This window comes from Salminus brasiliensis, chromosome 25 (genome assembly GCF_030463535.1).
Source record: "Salminus brasiliensis chromosome 25, fSalBra1.hap2, whole genome shotgun sequence".
Classification (NCBI taxonomy): Eukaryota; Metazoa; Chordata; class Actinopteri; order Characiformes; family Bryconidae; genus Salminus; species Salminus brasiliensis.
The window spans coordinates 24,093-34,852 of NC_132902.1; the positions used below are offsets into that span (position 1 = coordinate 24,093).

The 10,760-nt window shown below is 48.3% G+C and overlaps 1 protein-coding gene across 1 annotated transcript in view; it reads left to right on the top strand.

Moving 5' to 3' along the window:
* Positions 1 to 909: 909 nt before the first annotated feature.
* Positions 910 to 10,760, top strand: part of elfn2a (extracellular leucine-rich repeat and fibronectin type III domain containing 2a) — a 143,796-nt gene continuing 133,945 nt past the window's right edge. Inside the window, exon 1 of the mRNA XM_072671345.1 lies at positions 910 to 1,123. The gene's annotated coding sequence lies outside the window, so the exon portion shown is untranslated. The remainder of the gene's footprint in view (positions 1,124 to 10,760) is intronic.

The window sequence follows — 10,760 nt, forward strand, 5'->3', positions numbered from 1 at the left end:
AAAAGGGAAACATCAAAAAGGTCCCATGAATGTTGACAGACACAACATAGACACAGACATTTTTTTCAGTACTAGATAGCACTCTAGTACTGGTTTTCTTTGTTCTGTGACTGGGGTTCTATAGAGAACCAATCCTTGTACTAAATACTTGCCCATGTTTGGAAGTAGTGAAGGTTTCCATGTTACGGTGTGGTGTGGGGTTTGGACTCAAGTGCAGTCAGAGTTTGTTTTATTATGATGAAATGATAATCTTATGGTGTGTGCTTAGTGACTGTTGGGCTTGAACTACCAACCCTGGTAATGGGAGCGCAGTGTATTTCCACTGTGCCACCACAGCTGTGAGGGGTGGCAGTATAAACACTGATCATAAGCAACACAGAAAACGGCGGGAAAACAAACAAAGGAAAACCAGGAGTGATGTTTACTCAAACTAAAGACAACAAACAACTCAAATGCTTTTCGCTTTTCAACTTAACCCCACTGTTACCGTTCGCCCCTCTACAAAGGTGCGACGGGGAAGTGTGTTTGGCTGGGTGTATTTATACCATGCCACACAGGTGGGTCTGGTCAGCATTGATTATCACTGGGAATTCTGGGGCTTGGAGTTCTTTGCTCCAGCTCCACCAGCTTTCCTACTTTGCTGGCTGGGCCCCCTGCTGGCGGCCGGCGGTACATGCTGCCTGCTCACATTCCACCCCTGCACCTGACAGAGAACCGTCAATCTAGGTCTCCAAATGGCTTTTTGAGTTATCAGTTCTATGTAGATCCAACGTCTTCAGTACAGAACCTACTGAGAACCCTTGTTTTGGAGTGCCCACATTTTGCAAAATCCATAAAAAGACCACCCTCATCTTCCTCCCTCCCTTCATCTTCCTCACGTTCTCTATTCTCGCTCTCTGCCCTGCAGGTTATCCGTTAGCGTATCCTGAGCTCAGAGGAACCGATCCTGCTGGTGTGGACTGCTGGGAATTCTGGGAGTGTTGGAAAAATCGTACCTCTGCATGAAGTGCGGTCGCTTCCACGTCCAGATCTGGGACAGGTAGACGAGGCCGCTGGGTTCTAAAGACGACGTAGAGAACGTTGAGGAGTAGCACTGCAGGCGGAGAGAGAGCGCGCAGAGCAGGTAAGAATGTTCTCAGCTAAGAATAATAAAAAAAACATGATGACCATCTGCTCTGCCCGACTGGTGGACACTGGTTCCGTAGCACTGACGTTCTCCTGGATCTGAGGTGGAACCTCTTCTAGAAGGTTTAGGACCTATTAAGTTGGGAGCAGTGCGCGTTCTCATTTTCAAGAGGTCAGGCGGGCAGCTGCATCTCAATGAAACACGGTCAGCGTCTGATTTCTACACAGGGGTTCTCCAGGGTTCTCCAGGTCGGATAAATATGGAGGGAGCTCTGAGCTTCTGGGTGTTCTGGACGGAACATGCCTTCAGAATCACCTGGTTTCTTCTTAGATGGAAATGAAGAATGCTGGAACCGACACAGTTACACTGAATGTCCAAATGTTTGTGGACACCCCTTCTATCTAATGAACGCCTCCAGCTACTTTAAGCTGCACCCATTACTGACACAGATGTGCAAATGCACACACACAGCTTGTCTAGTCCCTGTAGAGAAGAAGTACTGCCAATAGAATAGGACTCTCTGCAGCAGATCATCATCATGACCCTATTGGCACCATGCCAGACTTCACTTAAACTCACACCTTTAAGAGTCAGGACTCACACCTCAGAGACTCATGACTCGACTCGGACTCACACCTCAGAGACTCAAGAGTCGACTCGGACTCACACCTCAGAGACTCAAGAGTCGACTCGGACTCACACCTCAGAGACTCATGACTCGACTTGGACTCACACTTCAGAGACTTATGACTCAACTCGGACTCACACCTCAGAGACTCATGACTCAACTCGGACTCACACCTCAGAGATTCATGACTCAATTTGGACTCACACCTCAGAGACTCAAGAGTCGACTCGAACTCACACCTCAGAGATTCATGACTCAACTTGGACTCACACTTCAGAGACTTATGACTCAACTCGGACTCACACTTCAGAGACTCATGACTCAACTCGGACTCACACCTCAGAGATTCATGACTCAATTTGGACTCACACCTCAGAGACTCATGACTCAACTCGGACTCACACTTCAGAGACTCATGACTCAACTCGGACTCACACTTCAGAGACTCATGACTCAACTCGGACTCACACCTCAGAGACTCATGACTCAACTCGGACTCACACTTCAGAGACTCATGACTCAACTCGGACTCACACTTCAGAGACTCATGACTCAACTCGGACTCACACCTCAGAGATTCATGACTCAACTCGGACTCACACCTCAGAGATTCATGACTCAATTTGGACTCACACCTCAGAGACTCATGACTCAACTCGGACTCACACTTCAGAGACTCATGACTCAACTCGGACTCACACTTCAGAGACTCATGACTCAACTCGGACTCACACCTCAGAGATTCATGACTCAACTCGGATTCACACTTCAGAGACTCATGACTCAACTCGGACTCACACCTCAGAGATTCATGACTCAACTCGGACTCACACCTCAGAGATTCATGACTCAATTTGGACTCACACCTCAGAGACTCATGACTCAACTCGGACTCACACTTCAGAGACTCATGACTCAACTCGGACTCACACTTCAGAGACTCATGACTCAACTCGGACTCACACCTCAGAGACTCATGACTCGACTCGGACTCACACCTCAGAGACTCATGACTCGACTCAGACTCACACCTCAGAGACTCATGACTCGACTCGGACTCACACCTCAGAGACTCAAGAGTCGACTCGTACTCGTGCGGAACAGGAGCAGGAGTAGCAGCGGTACCGACAGTGCAGCGCAATAGAGACGCTAATGGCAAGTCAACAGTGATCCAGCTCGGGGTGTGTGTGTGTGTGTGTGTGTGTGAGCTTCTGAGCTCCTACAAGCTTCATTCACACCATAACAATCCCACAAAGCTCTACAGCGCTCCTCCACCCGCTCCCGCTGAACACCACCGCCTGAGGCTCACACACTTTCAGACGCCGCTGCTTCTGCTCACAGCTCACACACAACCACGCCGTAGCCGAGCGGCGGAGTGTGTGTCCCGCAGCTAGAGCCGATCACACAGCTGATTACCATGCTCCCGCCTGCATCACCGCAGGAACCGCACCGAAGCTACGGCTGTGTTCTGACCACTGAACTGCTGCGAGGTAGATAGAGAGCCTCTGAAGTCATACAGGCTGTGTGGGAGGGGCTAAACTGCTGAAGGCGGAGTGGGTGGTGCTAAACTGCTGTAGGCTGAGTGGGTGGGGCTAAACTGCTTTAGGCTGAATGGGTGGTGCTAAACTGCTGTAGGCTGAGTGGGTGGGGCTAAACTGCTTTAGGCTGAATGGGTGGTGCTAAACTGCTGTAGGCTGAGTGGGTGGGGCTAAACTGATGTAGGCTGAATGGGTGGTGCTAAACTGCTGTAGGGTGAGTGGGTGGGGCTAAACTGCTGTAGGCTGAATGGGTGGTGCTAAATTGCTGTAGGGTGAGTGGGTGGGGTTAAACTGCTTTAGGCCGAATGGGTGGTGCTAAACTGCTGTAGGCTGAGTGGGTGGGGCTAAACTGATGTAGGCTGAATGGGTGGTGCTAAACTGCTGTAGGGTGAGTGGGTGGGGCTAAACTGCTGTAGGCTGAATGGGTGGTGCTAAATTGCTGTAGGGTGAGTGGGTGGGGTTAAACTGCTTTAGGCCGAATGGGTGGGGCTAAACTGCAGTAGATCCAGGTGCCTCTCAAGCGCTTAAGTAATCACAAGTGTGTGTAGTGTTTCTCATGCATCCACACACACACACACACACGTCTTGTGGTCTTGTCTAGTAGCATGTCCACAAGATCCACTTGTTTGCCTCTCTAGATCACCATGGTGATTGTTTAGTGAGATGTGTGTGTGTGAAGTGCCTAGTTTGCGCGCATGTGTGTGTGTGTGTGTGTGTGTGTGTGTGTGTGTGTCCTCGATGGACGCAGGTGATAAACAGAGCTCTGTTCAGTCCCCGAACTCGGCTACAGATAAGGAGCACTGCCTCCAGCCAACAACCGCTGGCTCACAGTGTGTGTGTGTGTATGTGTGTATGTGTGTGTGTGTGTGTGTGTGTTTGTGATAACATCAAGCTCGCATATCCGCCCTATTGAGCTGCTTGCGCTCTGATTGGCCGATGGAATCGCCCCGCTGCCCGTTAATTAAATGGTTTGTTTAGAGCTGGAGGACCGAGCGCTGGAGTCAGGCCCGCTGTTTGTTCTGCTGCTGCGGGTGTGTGTGTGTGTGTGTGTGTGTGTGTGTGTGTGTGTGTGTGTGTGTGTAAGTAGAGGCCAGGAGCTGTGAAAGGATTCCACTGACCACATGTCTGGGGATCAGTGAACAGCAGTACTGTGGGCGGGGCTTCAGGCCAGCCGATCCTGCAGTCCCCCCTCACTCTCTACCCCCCACGCTGAATGTAGATGATGCTCTGTCTCGGGGTGGTCTCTGGAGGGTGGAGCTGTGATGGAGGCGGGTCTTCTGGTTCTAGCGCTTGTGTTTCTGTGCTAGCCTGAATGAGAGGTCCAGTGGGTTCTCCAGGTTCTCCTACTGGCCTGGGGGCCTCTTTCTGTTCCACTCTGATTTCCAGGCCACTCTGATTTCCAGACCCCCCCACCCCTCCGAGAGATGAGCTGCATTAGCGATGCGCTAATCTGGTTAGCTTTGTACTGCAGCAGAACCGTAGCGGCTCTGTGGAGATACTGCGGGTTCTGCGGGTTCTGCGGGCCTCTGCTCGGGGGCTCGTTCTCTCTCCAGGCTCGAACCTAGGCCAATGTTTGATGATGAGACGGGTTGATTGACAGGTCATAGAAACACATCTGAGCTGCTTTACGTCATACACCCATCAGCCATAACATTAAAACCACCTCACTACTGCTGTGCCCTGAACCTGGCTGAGCTGGGTCCCGTTCTCTCGGACGCCGCTCTGTTTACGAGCCGTAATTGAAGCGGAGTGCTTTACCAGCCGGGCGGTCGTCTGTGTCTGGGTTGCCAGCACCTCTGAGAGAGACAGCTGCCGGACAGCCGGGTTGCCAGATCCTCTCGGTAACAGCTGTGGAGCGGCTGCGTTCGTCTGCTGTTGGAGGTTTAAAGTGACAATTTTCAGCCCAATTTGTTGAGCCTGACTGCCAGCGGGCGGACGCCTCAACAGCTGGCGAAAGAGTGAGCTTCCGTCTCCACACCTCTGCGTCACTGTCTGGGGGAGTGACAGCGGTGATTAGTGTGTGTGTGTGTGTGTGTGTGTGTGTGTGTGTGATGGAGAGGAAAGTTTAGGATTATTTATAAATCCACCAGTCTGAGAGCCTGTTTACACCTGCTCACTGCAGGTGACCGGTATCAGGTGACCGGTTTTAGGTGACTGGTATCAGGTGACCAGAATCTGATTCAGACGGGAATTAGATTCAGACTGAGATTAGATTCAGACTGGGATTTAGATTCAGACTGGGATTTAGATTCAGACGGGAATTAGATTCAGACTGAGATTTAGATTCAGACTGGGATTTAGATTCTAATTAGTGTCTGTGAACTGGTTTATTAAGAAGCCCCACTGTAATCACACTGAGCAGCACTCAGGGGGCGGGGTTTACTCCTGTATTTAACAGTGGACGTATCTGTGTGTGTTATAGTAATGAGTGTAGTGATGGCAGAGCTGTGTGTGTGTGTGTGTGTGTGTGTGTGTGTTATAGTAATGAGTGTAGTGATGATAGAGGTCTGTGTGTGTGTGTGTGTGTGTTATAGTAATGAGTGTAGTGATGATAGAGGTCTCTGTGTGTGTGTGTGTGTGTGTGTGTGTGTTATAGTAATGAGTGTAGTGATGATAGAGGTCTCTGTGTGTGTGTGTGTGTGTGTGTGTGTCATCGGAGGCTTCTAGTGGTCGTTTCCTCACGGCGTTTCTTGCGGGTGTCGTCAGATGACCAGGATAACAGCCATCAAATTGCACTCAGATTTCACGTTCTGCTGTTTTCCCTCCGGACTATCCTCCTCCTCCTCCTCCTCCTCCTCCTCTTCATCACCCTTTCAGCAGGGCTGCTCTCCAGGGCCAAAGCTCCACTGAAGGTCCTTCGCTGCTCAGAGAGACAGTCAGCTTTACCGGACTGGAGGGGTGAAGAGGAAGTAGAGGATGAATGTGTGCGTTTGTGTGAGTGAGTGTGTGTGTGTGTGTGTGTGTGTGTGTGTGTGTGTGCTCTCCGTGTTGGATGCACTGCAGTGGATTTTGATTAACTGTGTGTCCACATTCAGCACATGGCTGTGGAAACACAAATTACATTATTGCTATGGAAACAAATCACATTACTATAGAAACACAATCCACATCACTATGGAAATGCAAGTTACGTTGCTATGGTAACGCATTTAAAACTGGTCCCACTCACTGTAAATGAGAGTGTGATTGGTTAGTTGTTGGTGGTTAATCTGATGGTCTTCAGTTCTACCAGTAAAGACCCGACCAATGGGAGAGCTGGTTTAACCGAATCTGCCCAGATACCACTGAGAGAACTGTCCTGATTGGACAGTTTTCTGTTTAGTATCACAGATGTAACACGCCTGTTACCACAAGACCTTCATACTAAAATAATGGAATTACACTCTAAGCACCAATTATGTATGTATTCACAGTACTTAGTATCTACAGTACTCAATATTCACAGTACTCAATATTTACAGTAATCAATATTTACAGTACTTAATGTTTACAGTATTCAGTATTTACAGTACTCAATATTTACAGTACTCAATATTTACAGTACTTAATGTTTACAGTATTCAGTATTTACAGTACTCAATATTCACAGTACTCAATATTTACAGTACTTAATGTTTACAGTATTCAGTATTTACAGTACTCAATATTCACAGTACTCAATATTTACAGTACTTAATATTCACAGTATTCACTCTATGAACTGTACTCAGTATTTACAGTACTCAGTATTTACAGGACTCTATAAAGGGTAACTGATAATCACACTGCTGCTAATGAAGAGACTCTGACTGTTATTAAATATTTCTGGTGTGTGTGTCTAAGTGTGTGTGTGTGTGTGTGTGTGTGCGTGTGTGGTGGCTAATGATTTATCCTCCCTCAGAGAAAGCCCTGTTGTTTCAGTTCAGTCATGGCCACCCAGGGGGAGAGTGACACACCGATAAACCCGGAGACAGAGACAGAGAGAGAGAGAGAGAGAGAGAGAGAGAGACAGAGAGAGGTGGAGGTACACAGAATACTGACGAGAGGAAAAGAGAGCTAGAGAGAAACGGGTGTAGCGTAACTATGGAAACGGGTGTAGCAGAGATGGTAAATTCAGGTCCAGACAGTAAAAATCTGCCCCAGGATTTTGCTCCAGCTGTCTGTGGGTGGTGTGGATCTTTGAGGATGTAAGAAAGCAAAATCAGGGCCGCTCAGGTCCAAAAGTCCTGGGGTTCTGGACCAGCGTATCCATGGAAATGATGTGTGAATTGTGAAAGGGCTGATGTTCAGATACCAGAGTCACACTAAACATGTGTGTGCACTGATTTCAATAGTGGATTTAATAGTGGATCAAACCCCAGGACTGACTGTGCACCTTCAAAGATCTTCACCAACCCAACCGCCACACCAACACACAAGCCATGACTTCAGTGCCGATCCCGCAGGCCGATCCTGCAGGCCCATCCTCGGCCACGGCTCATTACTGATTCCCCAGTGCCTCCTGCACTGCAGACCGCCCCCCACCGAGCCTAGCACTGTAATAAAAGTATGGATTCTGCCCACTGTTCAGTGTCCTCATTAGTGCCCAATCAGGACGCAGCATAAATCTTCCCGTTACCTGTAGCTGTCTGGCTGTGCTGTGTACACACCATGCTCCGGACTCTCCTGGCATTAATCCATGTCATATTTGGAAGAATGAAGGGTAATTATGGGCCTGCAGAACCGGGCTTTCTGAGGCCTCACTCCTGTTTGGCGGAATCTACTGCAGATAAATCAGCACCGTCATCCTCAGCACAGGTGGGAGATAGCCTTTACTACAGATACAAGGTGTCCAAAGGTTTGTAGACACCCCTTCTAATGAATGCATTCAGCTACTTTAAGATGAGAGTACTCACTAAGAGTATTTAGTAATCAGATGGTTCCAAGAGTACTCAGAAAGAGTATTTAGTAATCGGATGGTTCGGAGAGTACTCAGTAAGAGTATTTAGTAATCAGATGGTTCCAAGAGTACTCAGAAAGAGTATTTAGTAATCGGATGTTTCTGAGAGTACTCAGAAAGAGTATTTAGTAATCAGATAGTTCTGAGAGTACTCAGTAAGAGTATTTAGTAATCGGATGGTTCTGAGAGTATTCAGTAAGAGTATTTAGTAATTGGATGGTTCTGAGAGTACTCAGTAAGAGTATTTAGTAATCGGATGGTTCTGAGAGTACTCAGTAAGAGTATTTAGTAATCGGATGGTTCTGAGAGTACTCAGTAAGAGTATTTAGTAATCAGATGGTTCTGAGAGTACTCAGTAAGAGTATTTAGTAATCAGATGGTTCTGATTGGCATTCCAGTAGATTCTGAATGGTTCTGAAAAAAAAGTATACTCAGTATGTACTCAGTATACTCAGCATGTACTGCTAAGGAAGCCTTTTTTCACCCCTGAACCCAAACTCAGGTAACCTGCGGTGTAATCCACTTCCATCTTTGGAAGCTTCTGGCGGAGCAGTACTGAGAGGAGTGCTGTAGGAGAAAACGCCCACTGGGCATTAATCAGAGCCCAGGAGGAGCAAAGAGTCCGGTACGATACAGGTTCTGCAGCGAGAGCGGCAGGGTGCTGCGCTGGATCCAGTAGGAGTTCATGAGCGGGATTTATTCCTGTGATTTATTTGGAAATCAATACATTTTTCTGAGCACATGTTTAACTGATGATCTTTTACACGCCGAACAGGACTTATCTGATGATAAAAAAACAGCGCTATTGATTCCCCAACCAATCATACTTGTCTCTGGTCCACCGTCTCCCCGAGGTTCTCTGCTTTTCCGTTTTCTTCGACAGCAGCGAGTCCGGATTTACTGCAGGAGCAAAAACCATCTTCTTCCCTTTATCCCTTCTTCTCTCTGTCTATTCTTCCCATTTTCCCTTCTTCCCTCCTTCCTTCCTTCCCTTCTTCCCTACGTTCCTCATTCCCTCATTCCCTCCTTCCCTCCTTCCCCCTTCCCCCCTTTTCTCCATCTATTCTTCCCTCCTTCCCTCCTTCCTTCCTTCCCTCCTTCCCTTCTTCCCTACGTTCCTCCTTCCCTCCTTCCCTTCTTCCCTACGTTCCTCCTTCCCTTCTCCCCCCTTCCCCCCTTTTTTCCGTCTATTCTTCCCATCTTCCCTCCTTCCCTCCTTCTCTGTAGAGAGATCAGAGTGGGTCAGTTTCTCGACAGTGAAGCTCAGTTTCAGAATAAACTCTTCTCACAGACTGAGTAATTAAATAGTATTTCAGATCAGACACATTGTAAGTGAGGTCAGGATGTTGGATGATGATGCTCACCACCCCACCTCAACACTGGTTACAAAACACTGGTGACAGGCCAGGGTTGCAAAGAACCCACAGGTGGATGCAGGAAGGTGGGCGAGACTGGGCGAGACAGAGTGAGCGAGGAGTAGAACCTGAATAAGAGAACCGTGGCCTTCATAGTTCAGAGTGTAATGGCTTTTAGAGATTGCAGGTTGGATTAAGTCCCAGGTAGCACTGAGGTCACACAGGTGAGCGCGACAAGTAATGGCCCTGCAGGACATTTCCTTTATCTATATTGGGTGGAGTGTGAGTGAGAGAGCGAGAGTGAGTGAGAGAGAGAGAGAGAGAGGTGTGCAACGGCAGGGACCAATTACCATTCCTGCTGCTACACCTGCTCCATGCCTGATTACCTTCTAATCTCACTCCTGACACACACTCTGAACTGTCCCTTTCCATCCTCTCTGTCTCACACACACACTTACACACACACACACACTTACACACACACACTCACACTTACACACTCACACTCACACACTCTAAGGGTAATTGTCTGTCCTCCGTTCTCTCACTTTCTCATGCTAATTCCTACAGTACGAGTGTAATGAGGAGATTTCAGTTTTTTAAGAGGATTGGGACATAATGCTGCCATGGAGTTAATCTCAGCCCTGTGTGTGTGTGAGTGTGTGTGGTGGTGTGTGTGTGAGTGTGTGTGGTGGTGTGTGTGGTGGTGGGGGTCTCAGGCACATGTGAAGAAGTACAGCGAGTCATTTTTTTTAAACTTTCCCCATTCCTTTCATTTCCCAGGACCACACTTAACAGCCTAAAGTGCTTTATCAGACGACTGACCTGTTGACCTTTTGACCCTCAGAGACGGTGAGAGGAGGGGGAGGGGGGATTGGGGGGGATTGGGTAACGAGCTCCGATTCCCCTACAGTAATTTGCATTATTCCAAAGAGCTGGCATGTTAAAACATTCATCAAACCTCAAACCTTCCACACATGTCCAGACCACAGCTCTACAGCTCCAGCCCTCCAGCTCCAGCTCCAGAGAAGGTCAAACCGGCCGAGCGAGCAACAGCGAGAGAGAGAGAGAGAGAGAGAGAGAGGTCCAGAAAAGGCTTCAGTCAACCCAGAAGTTCTCAAACAGCTCAGAGAGACAGGATCTCTCTCTCTCTCTCTCTCTCTCTCTCTCTCTCTATCTCTCTCTCTCCACATTA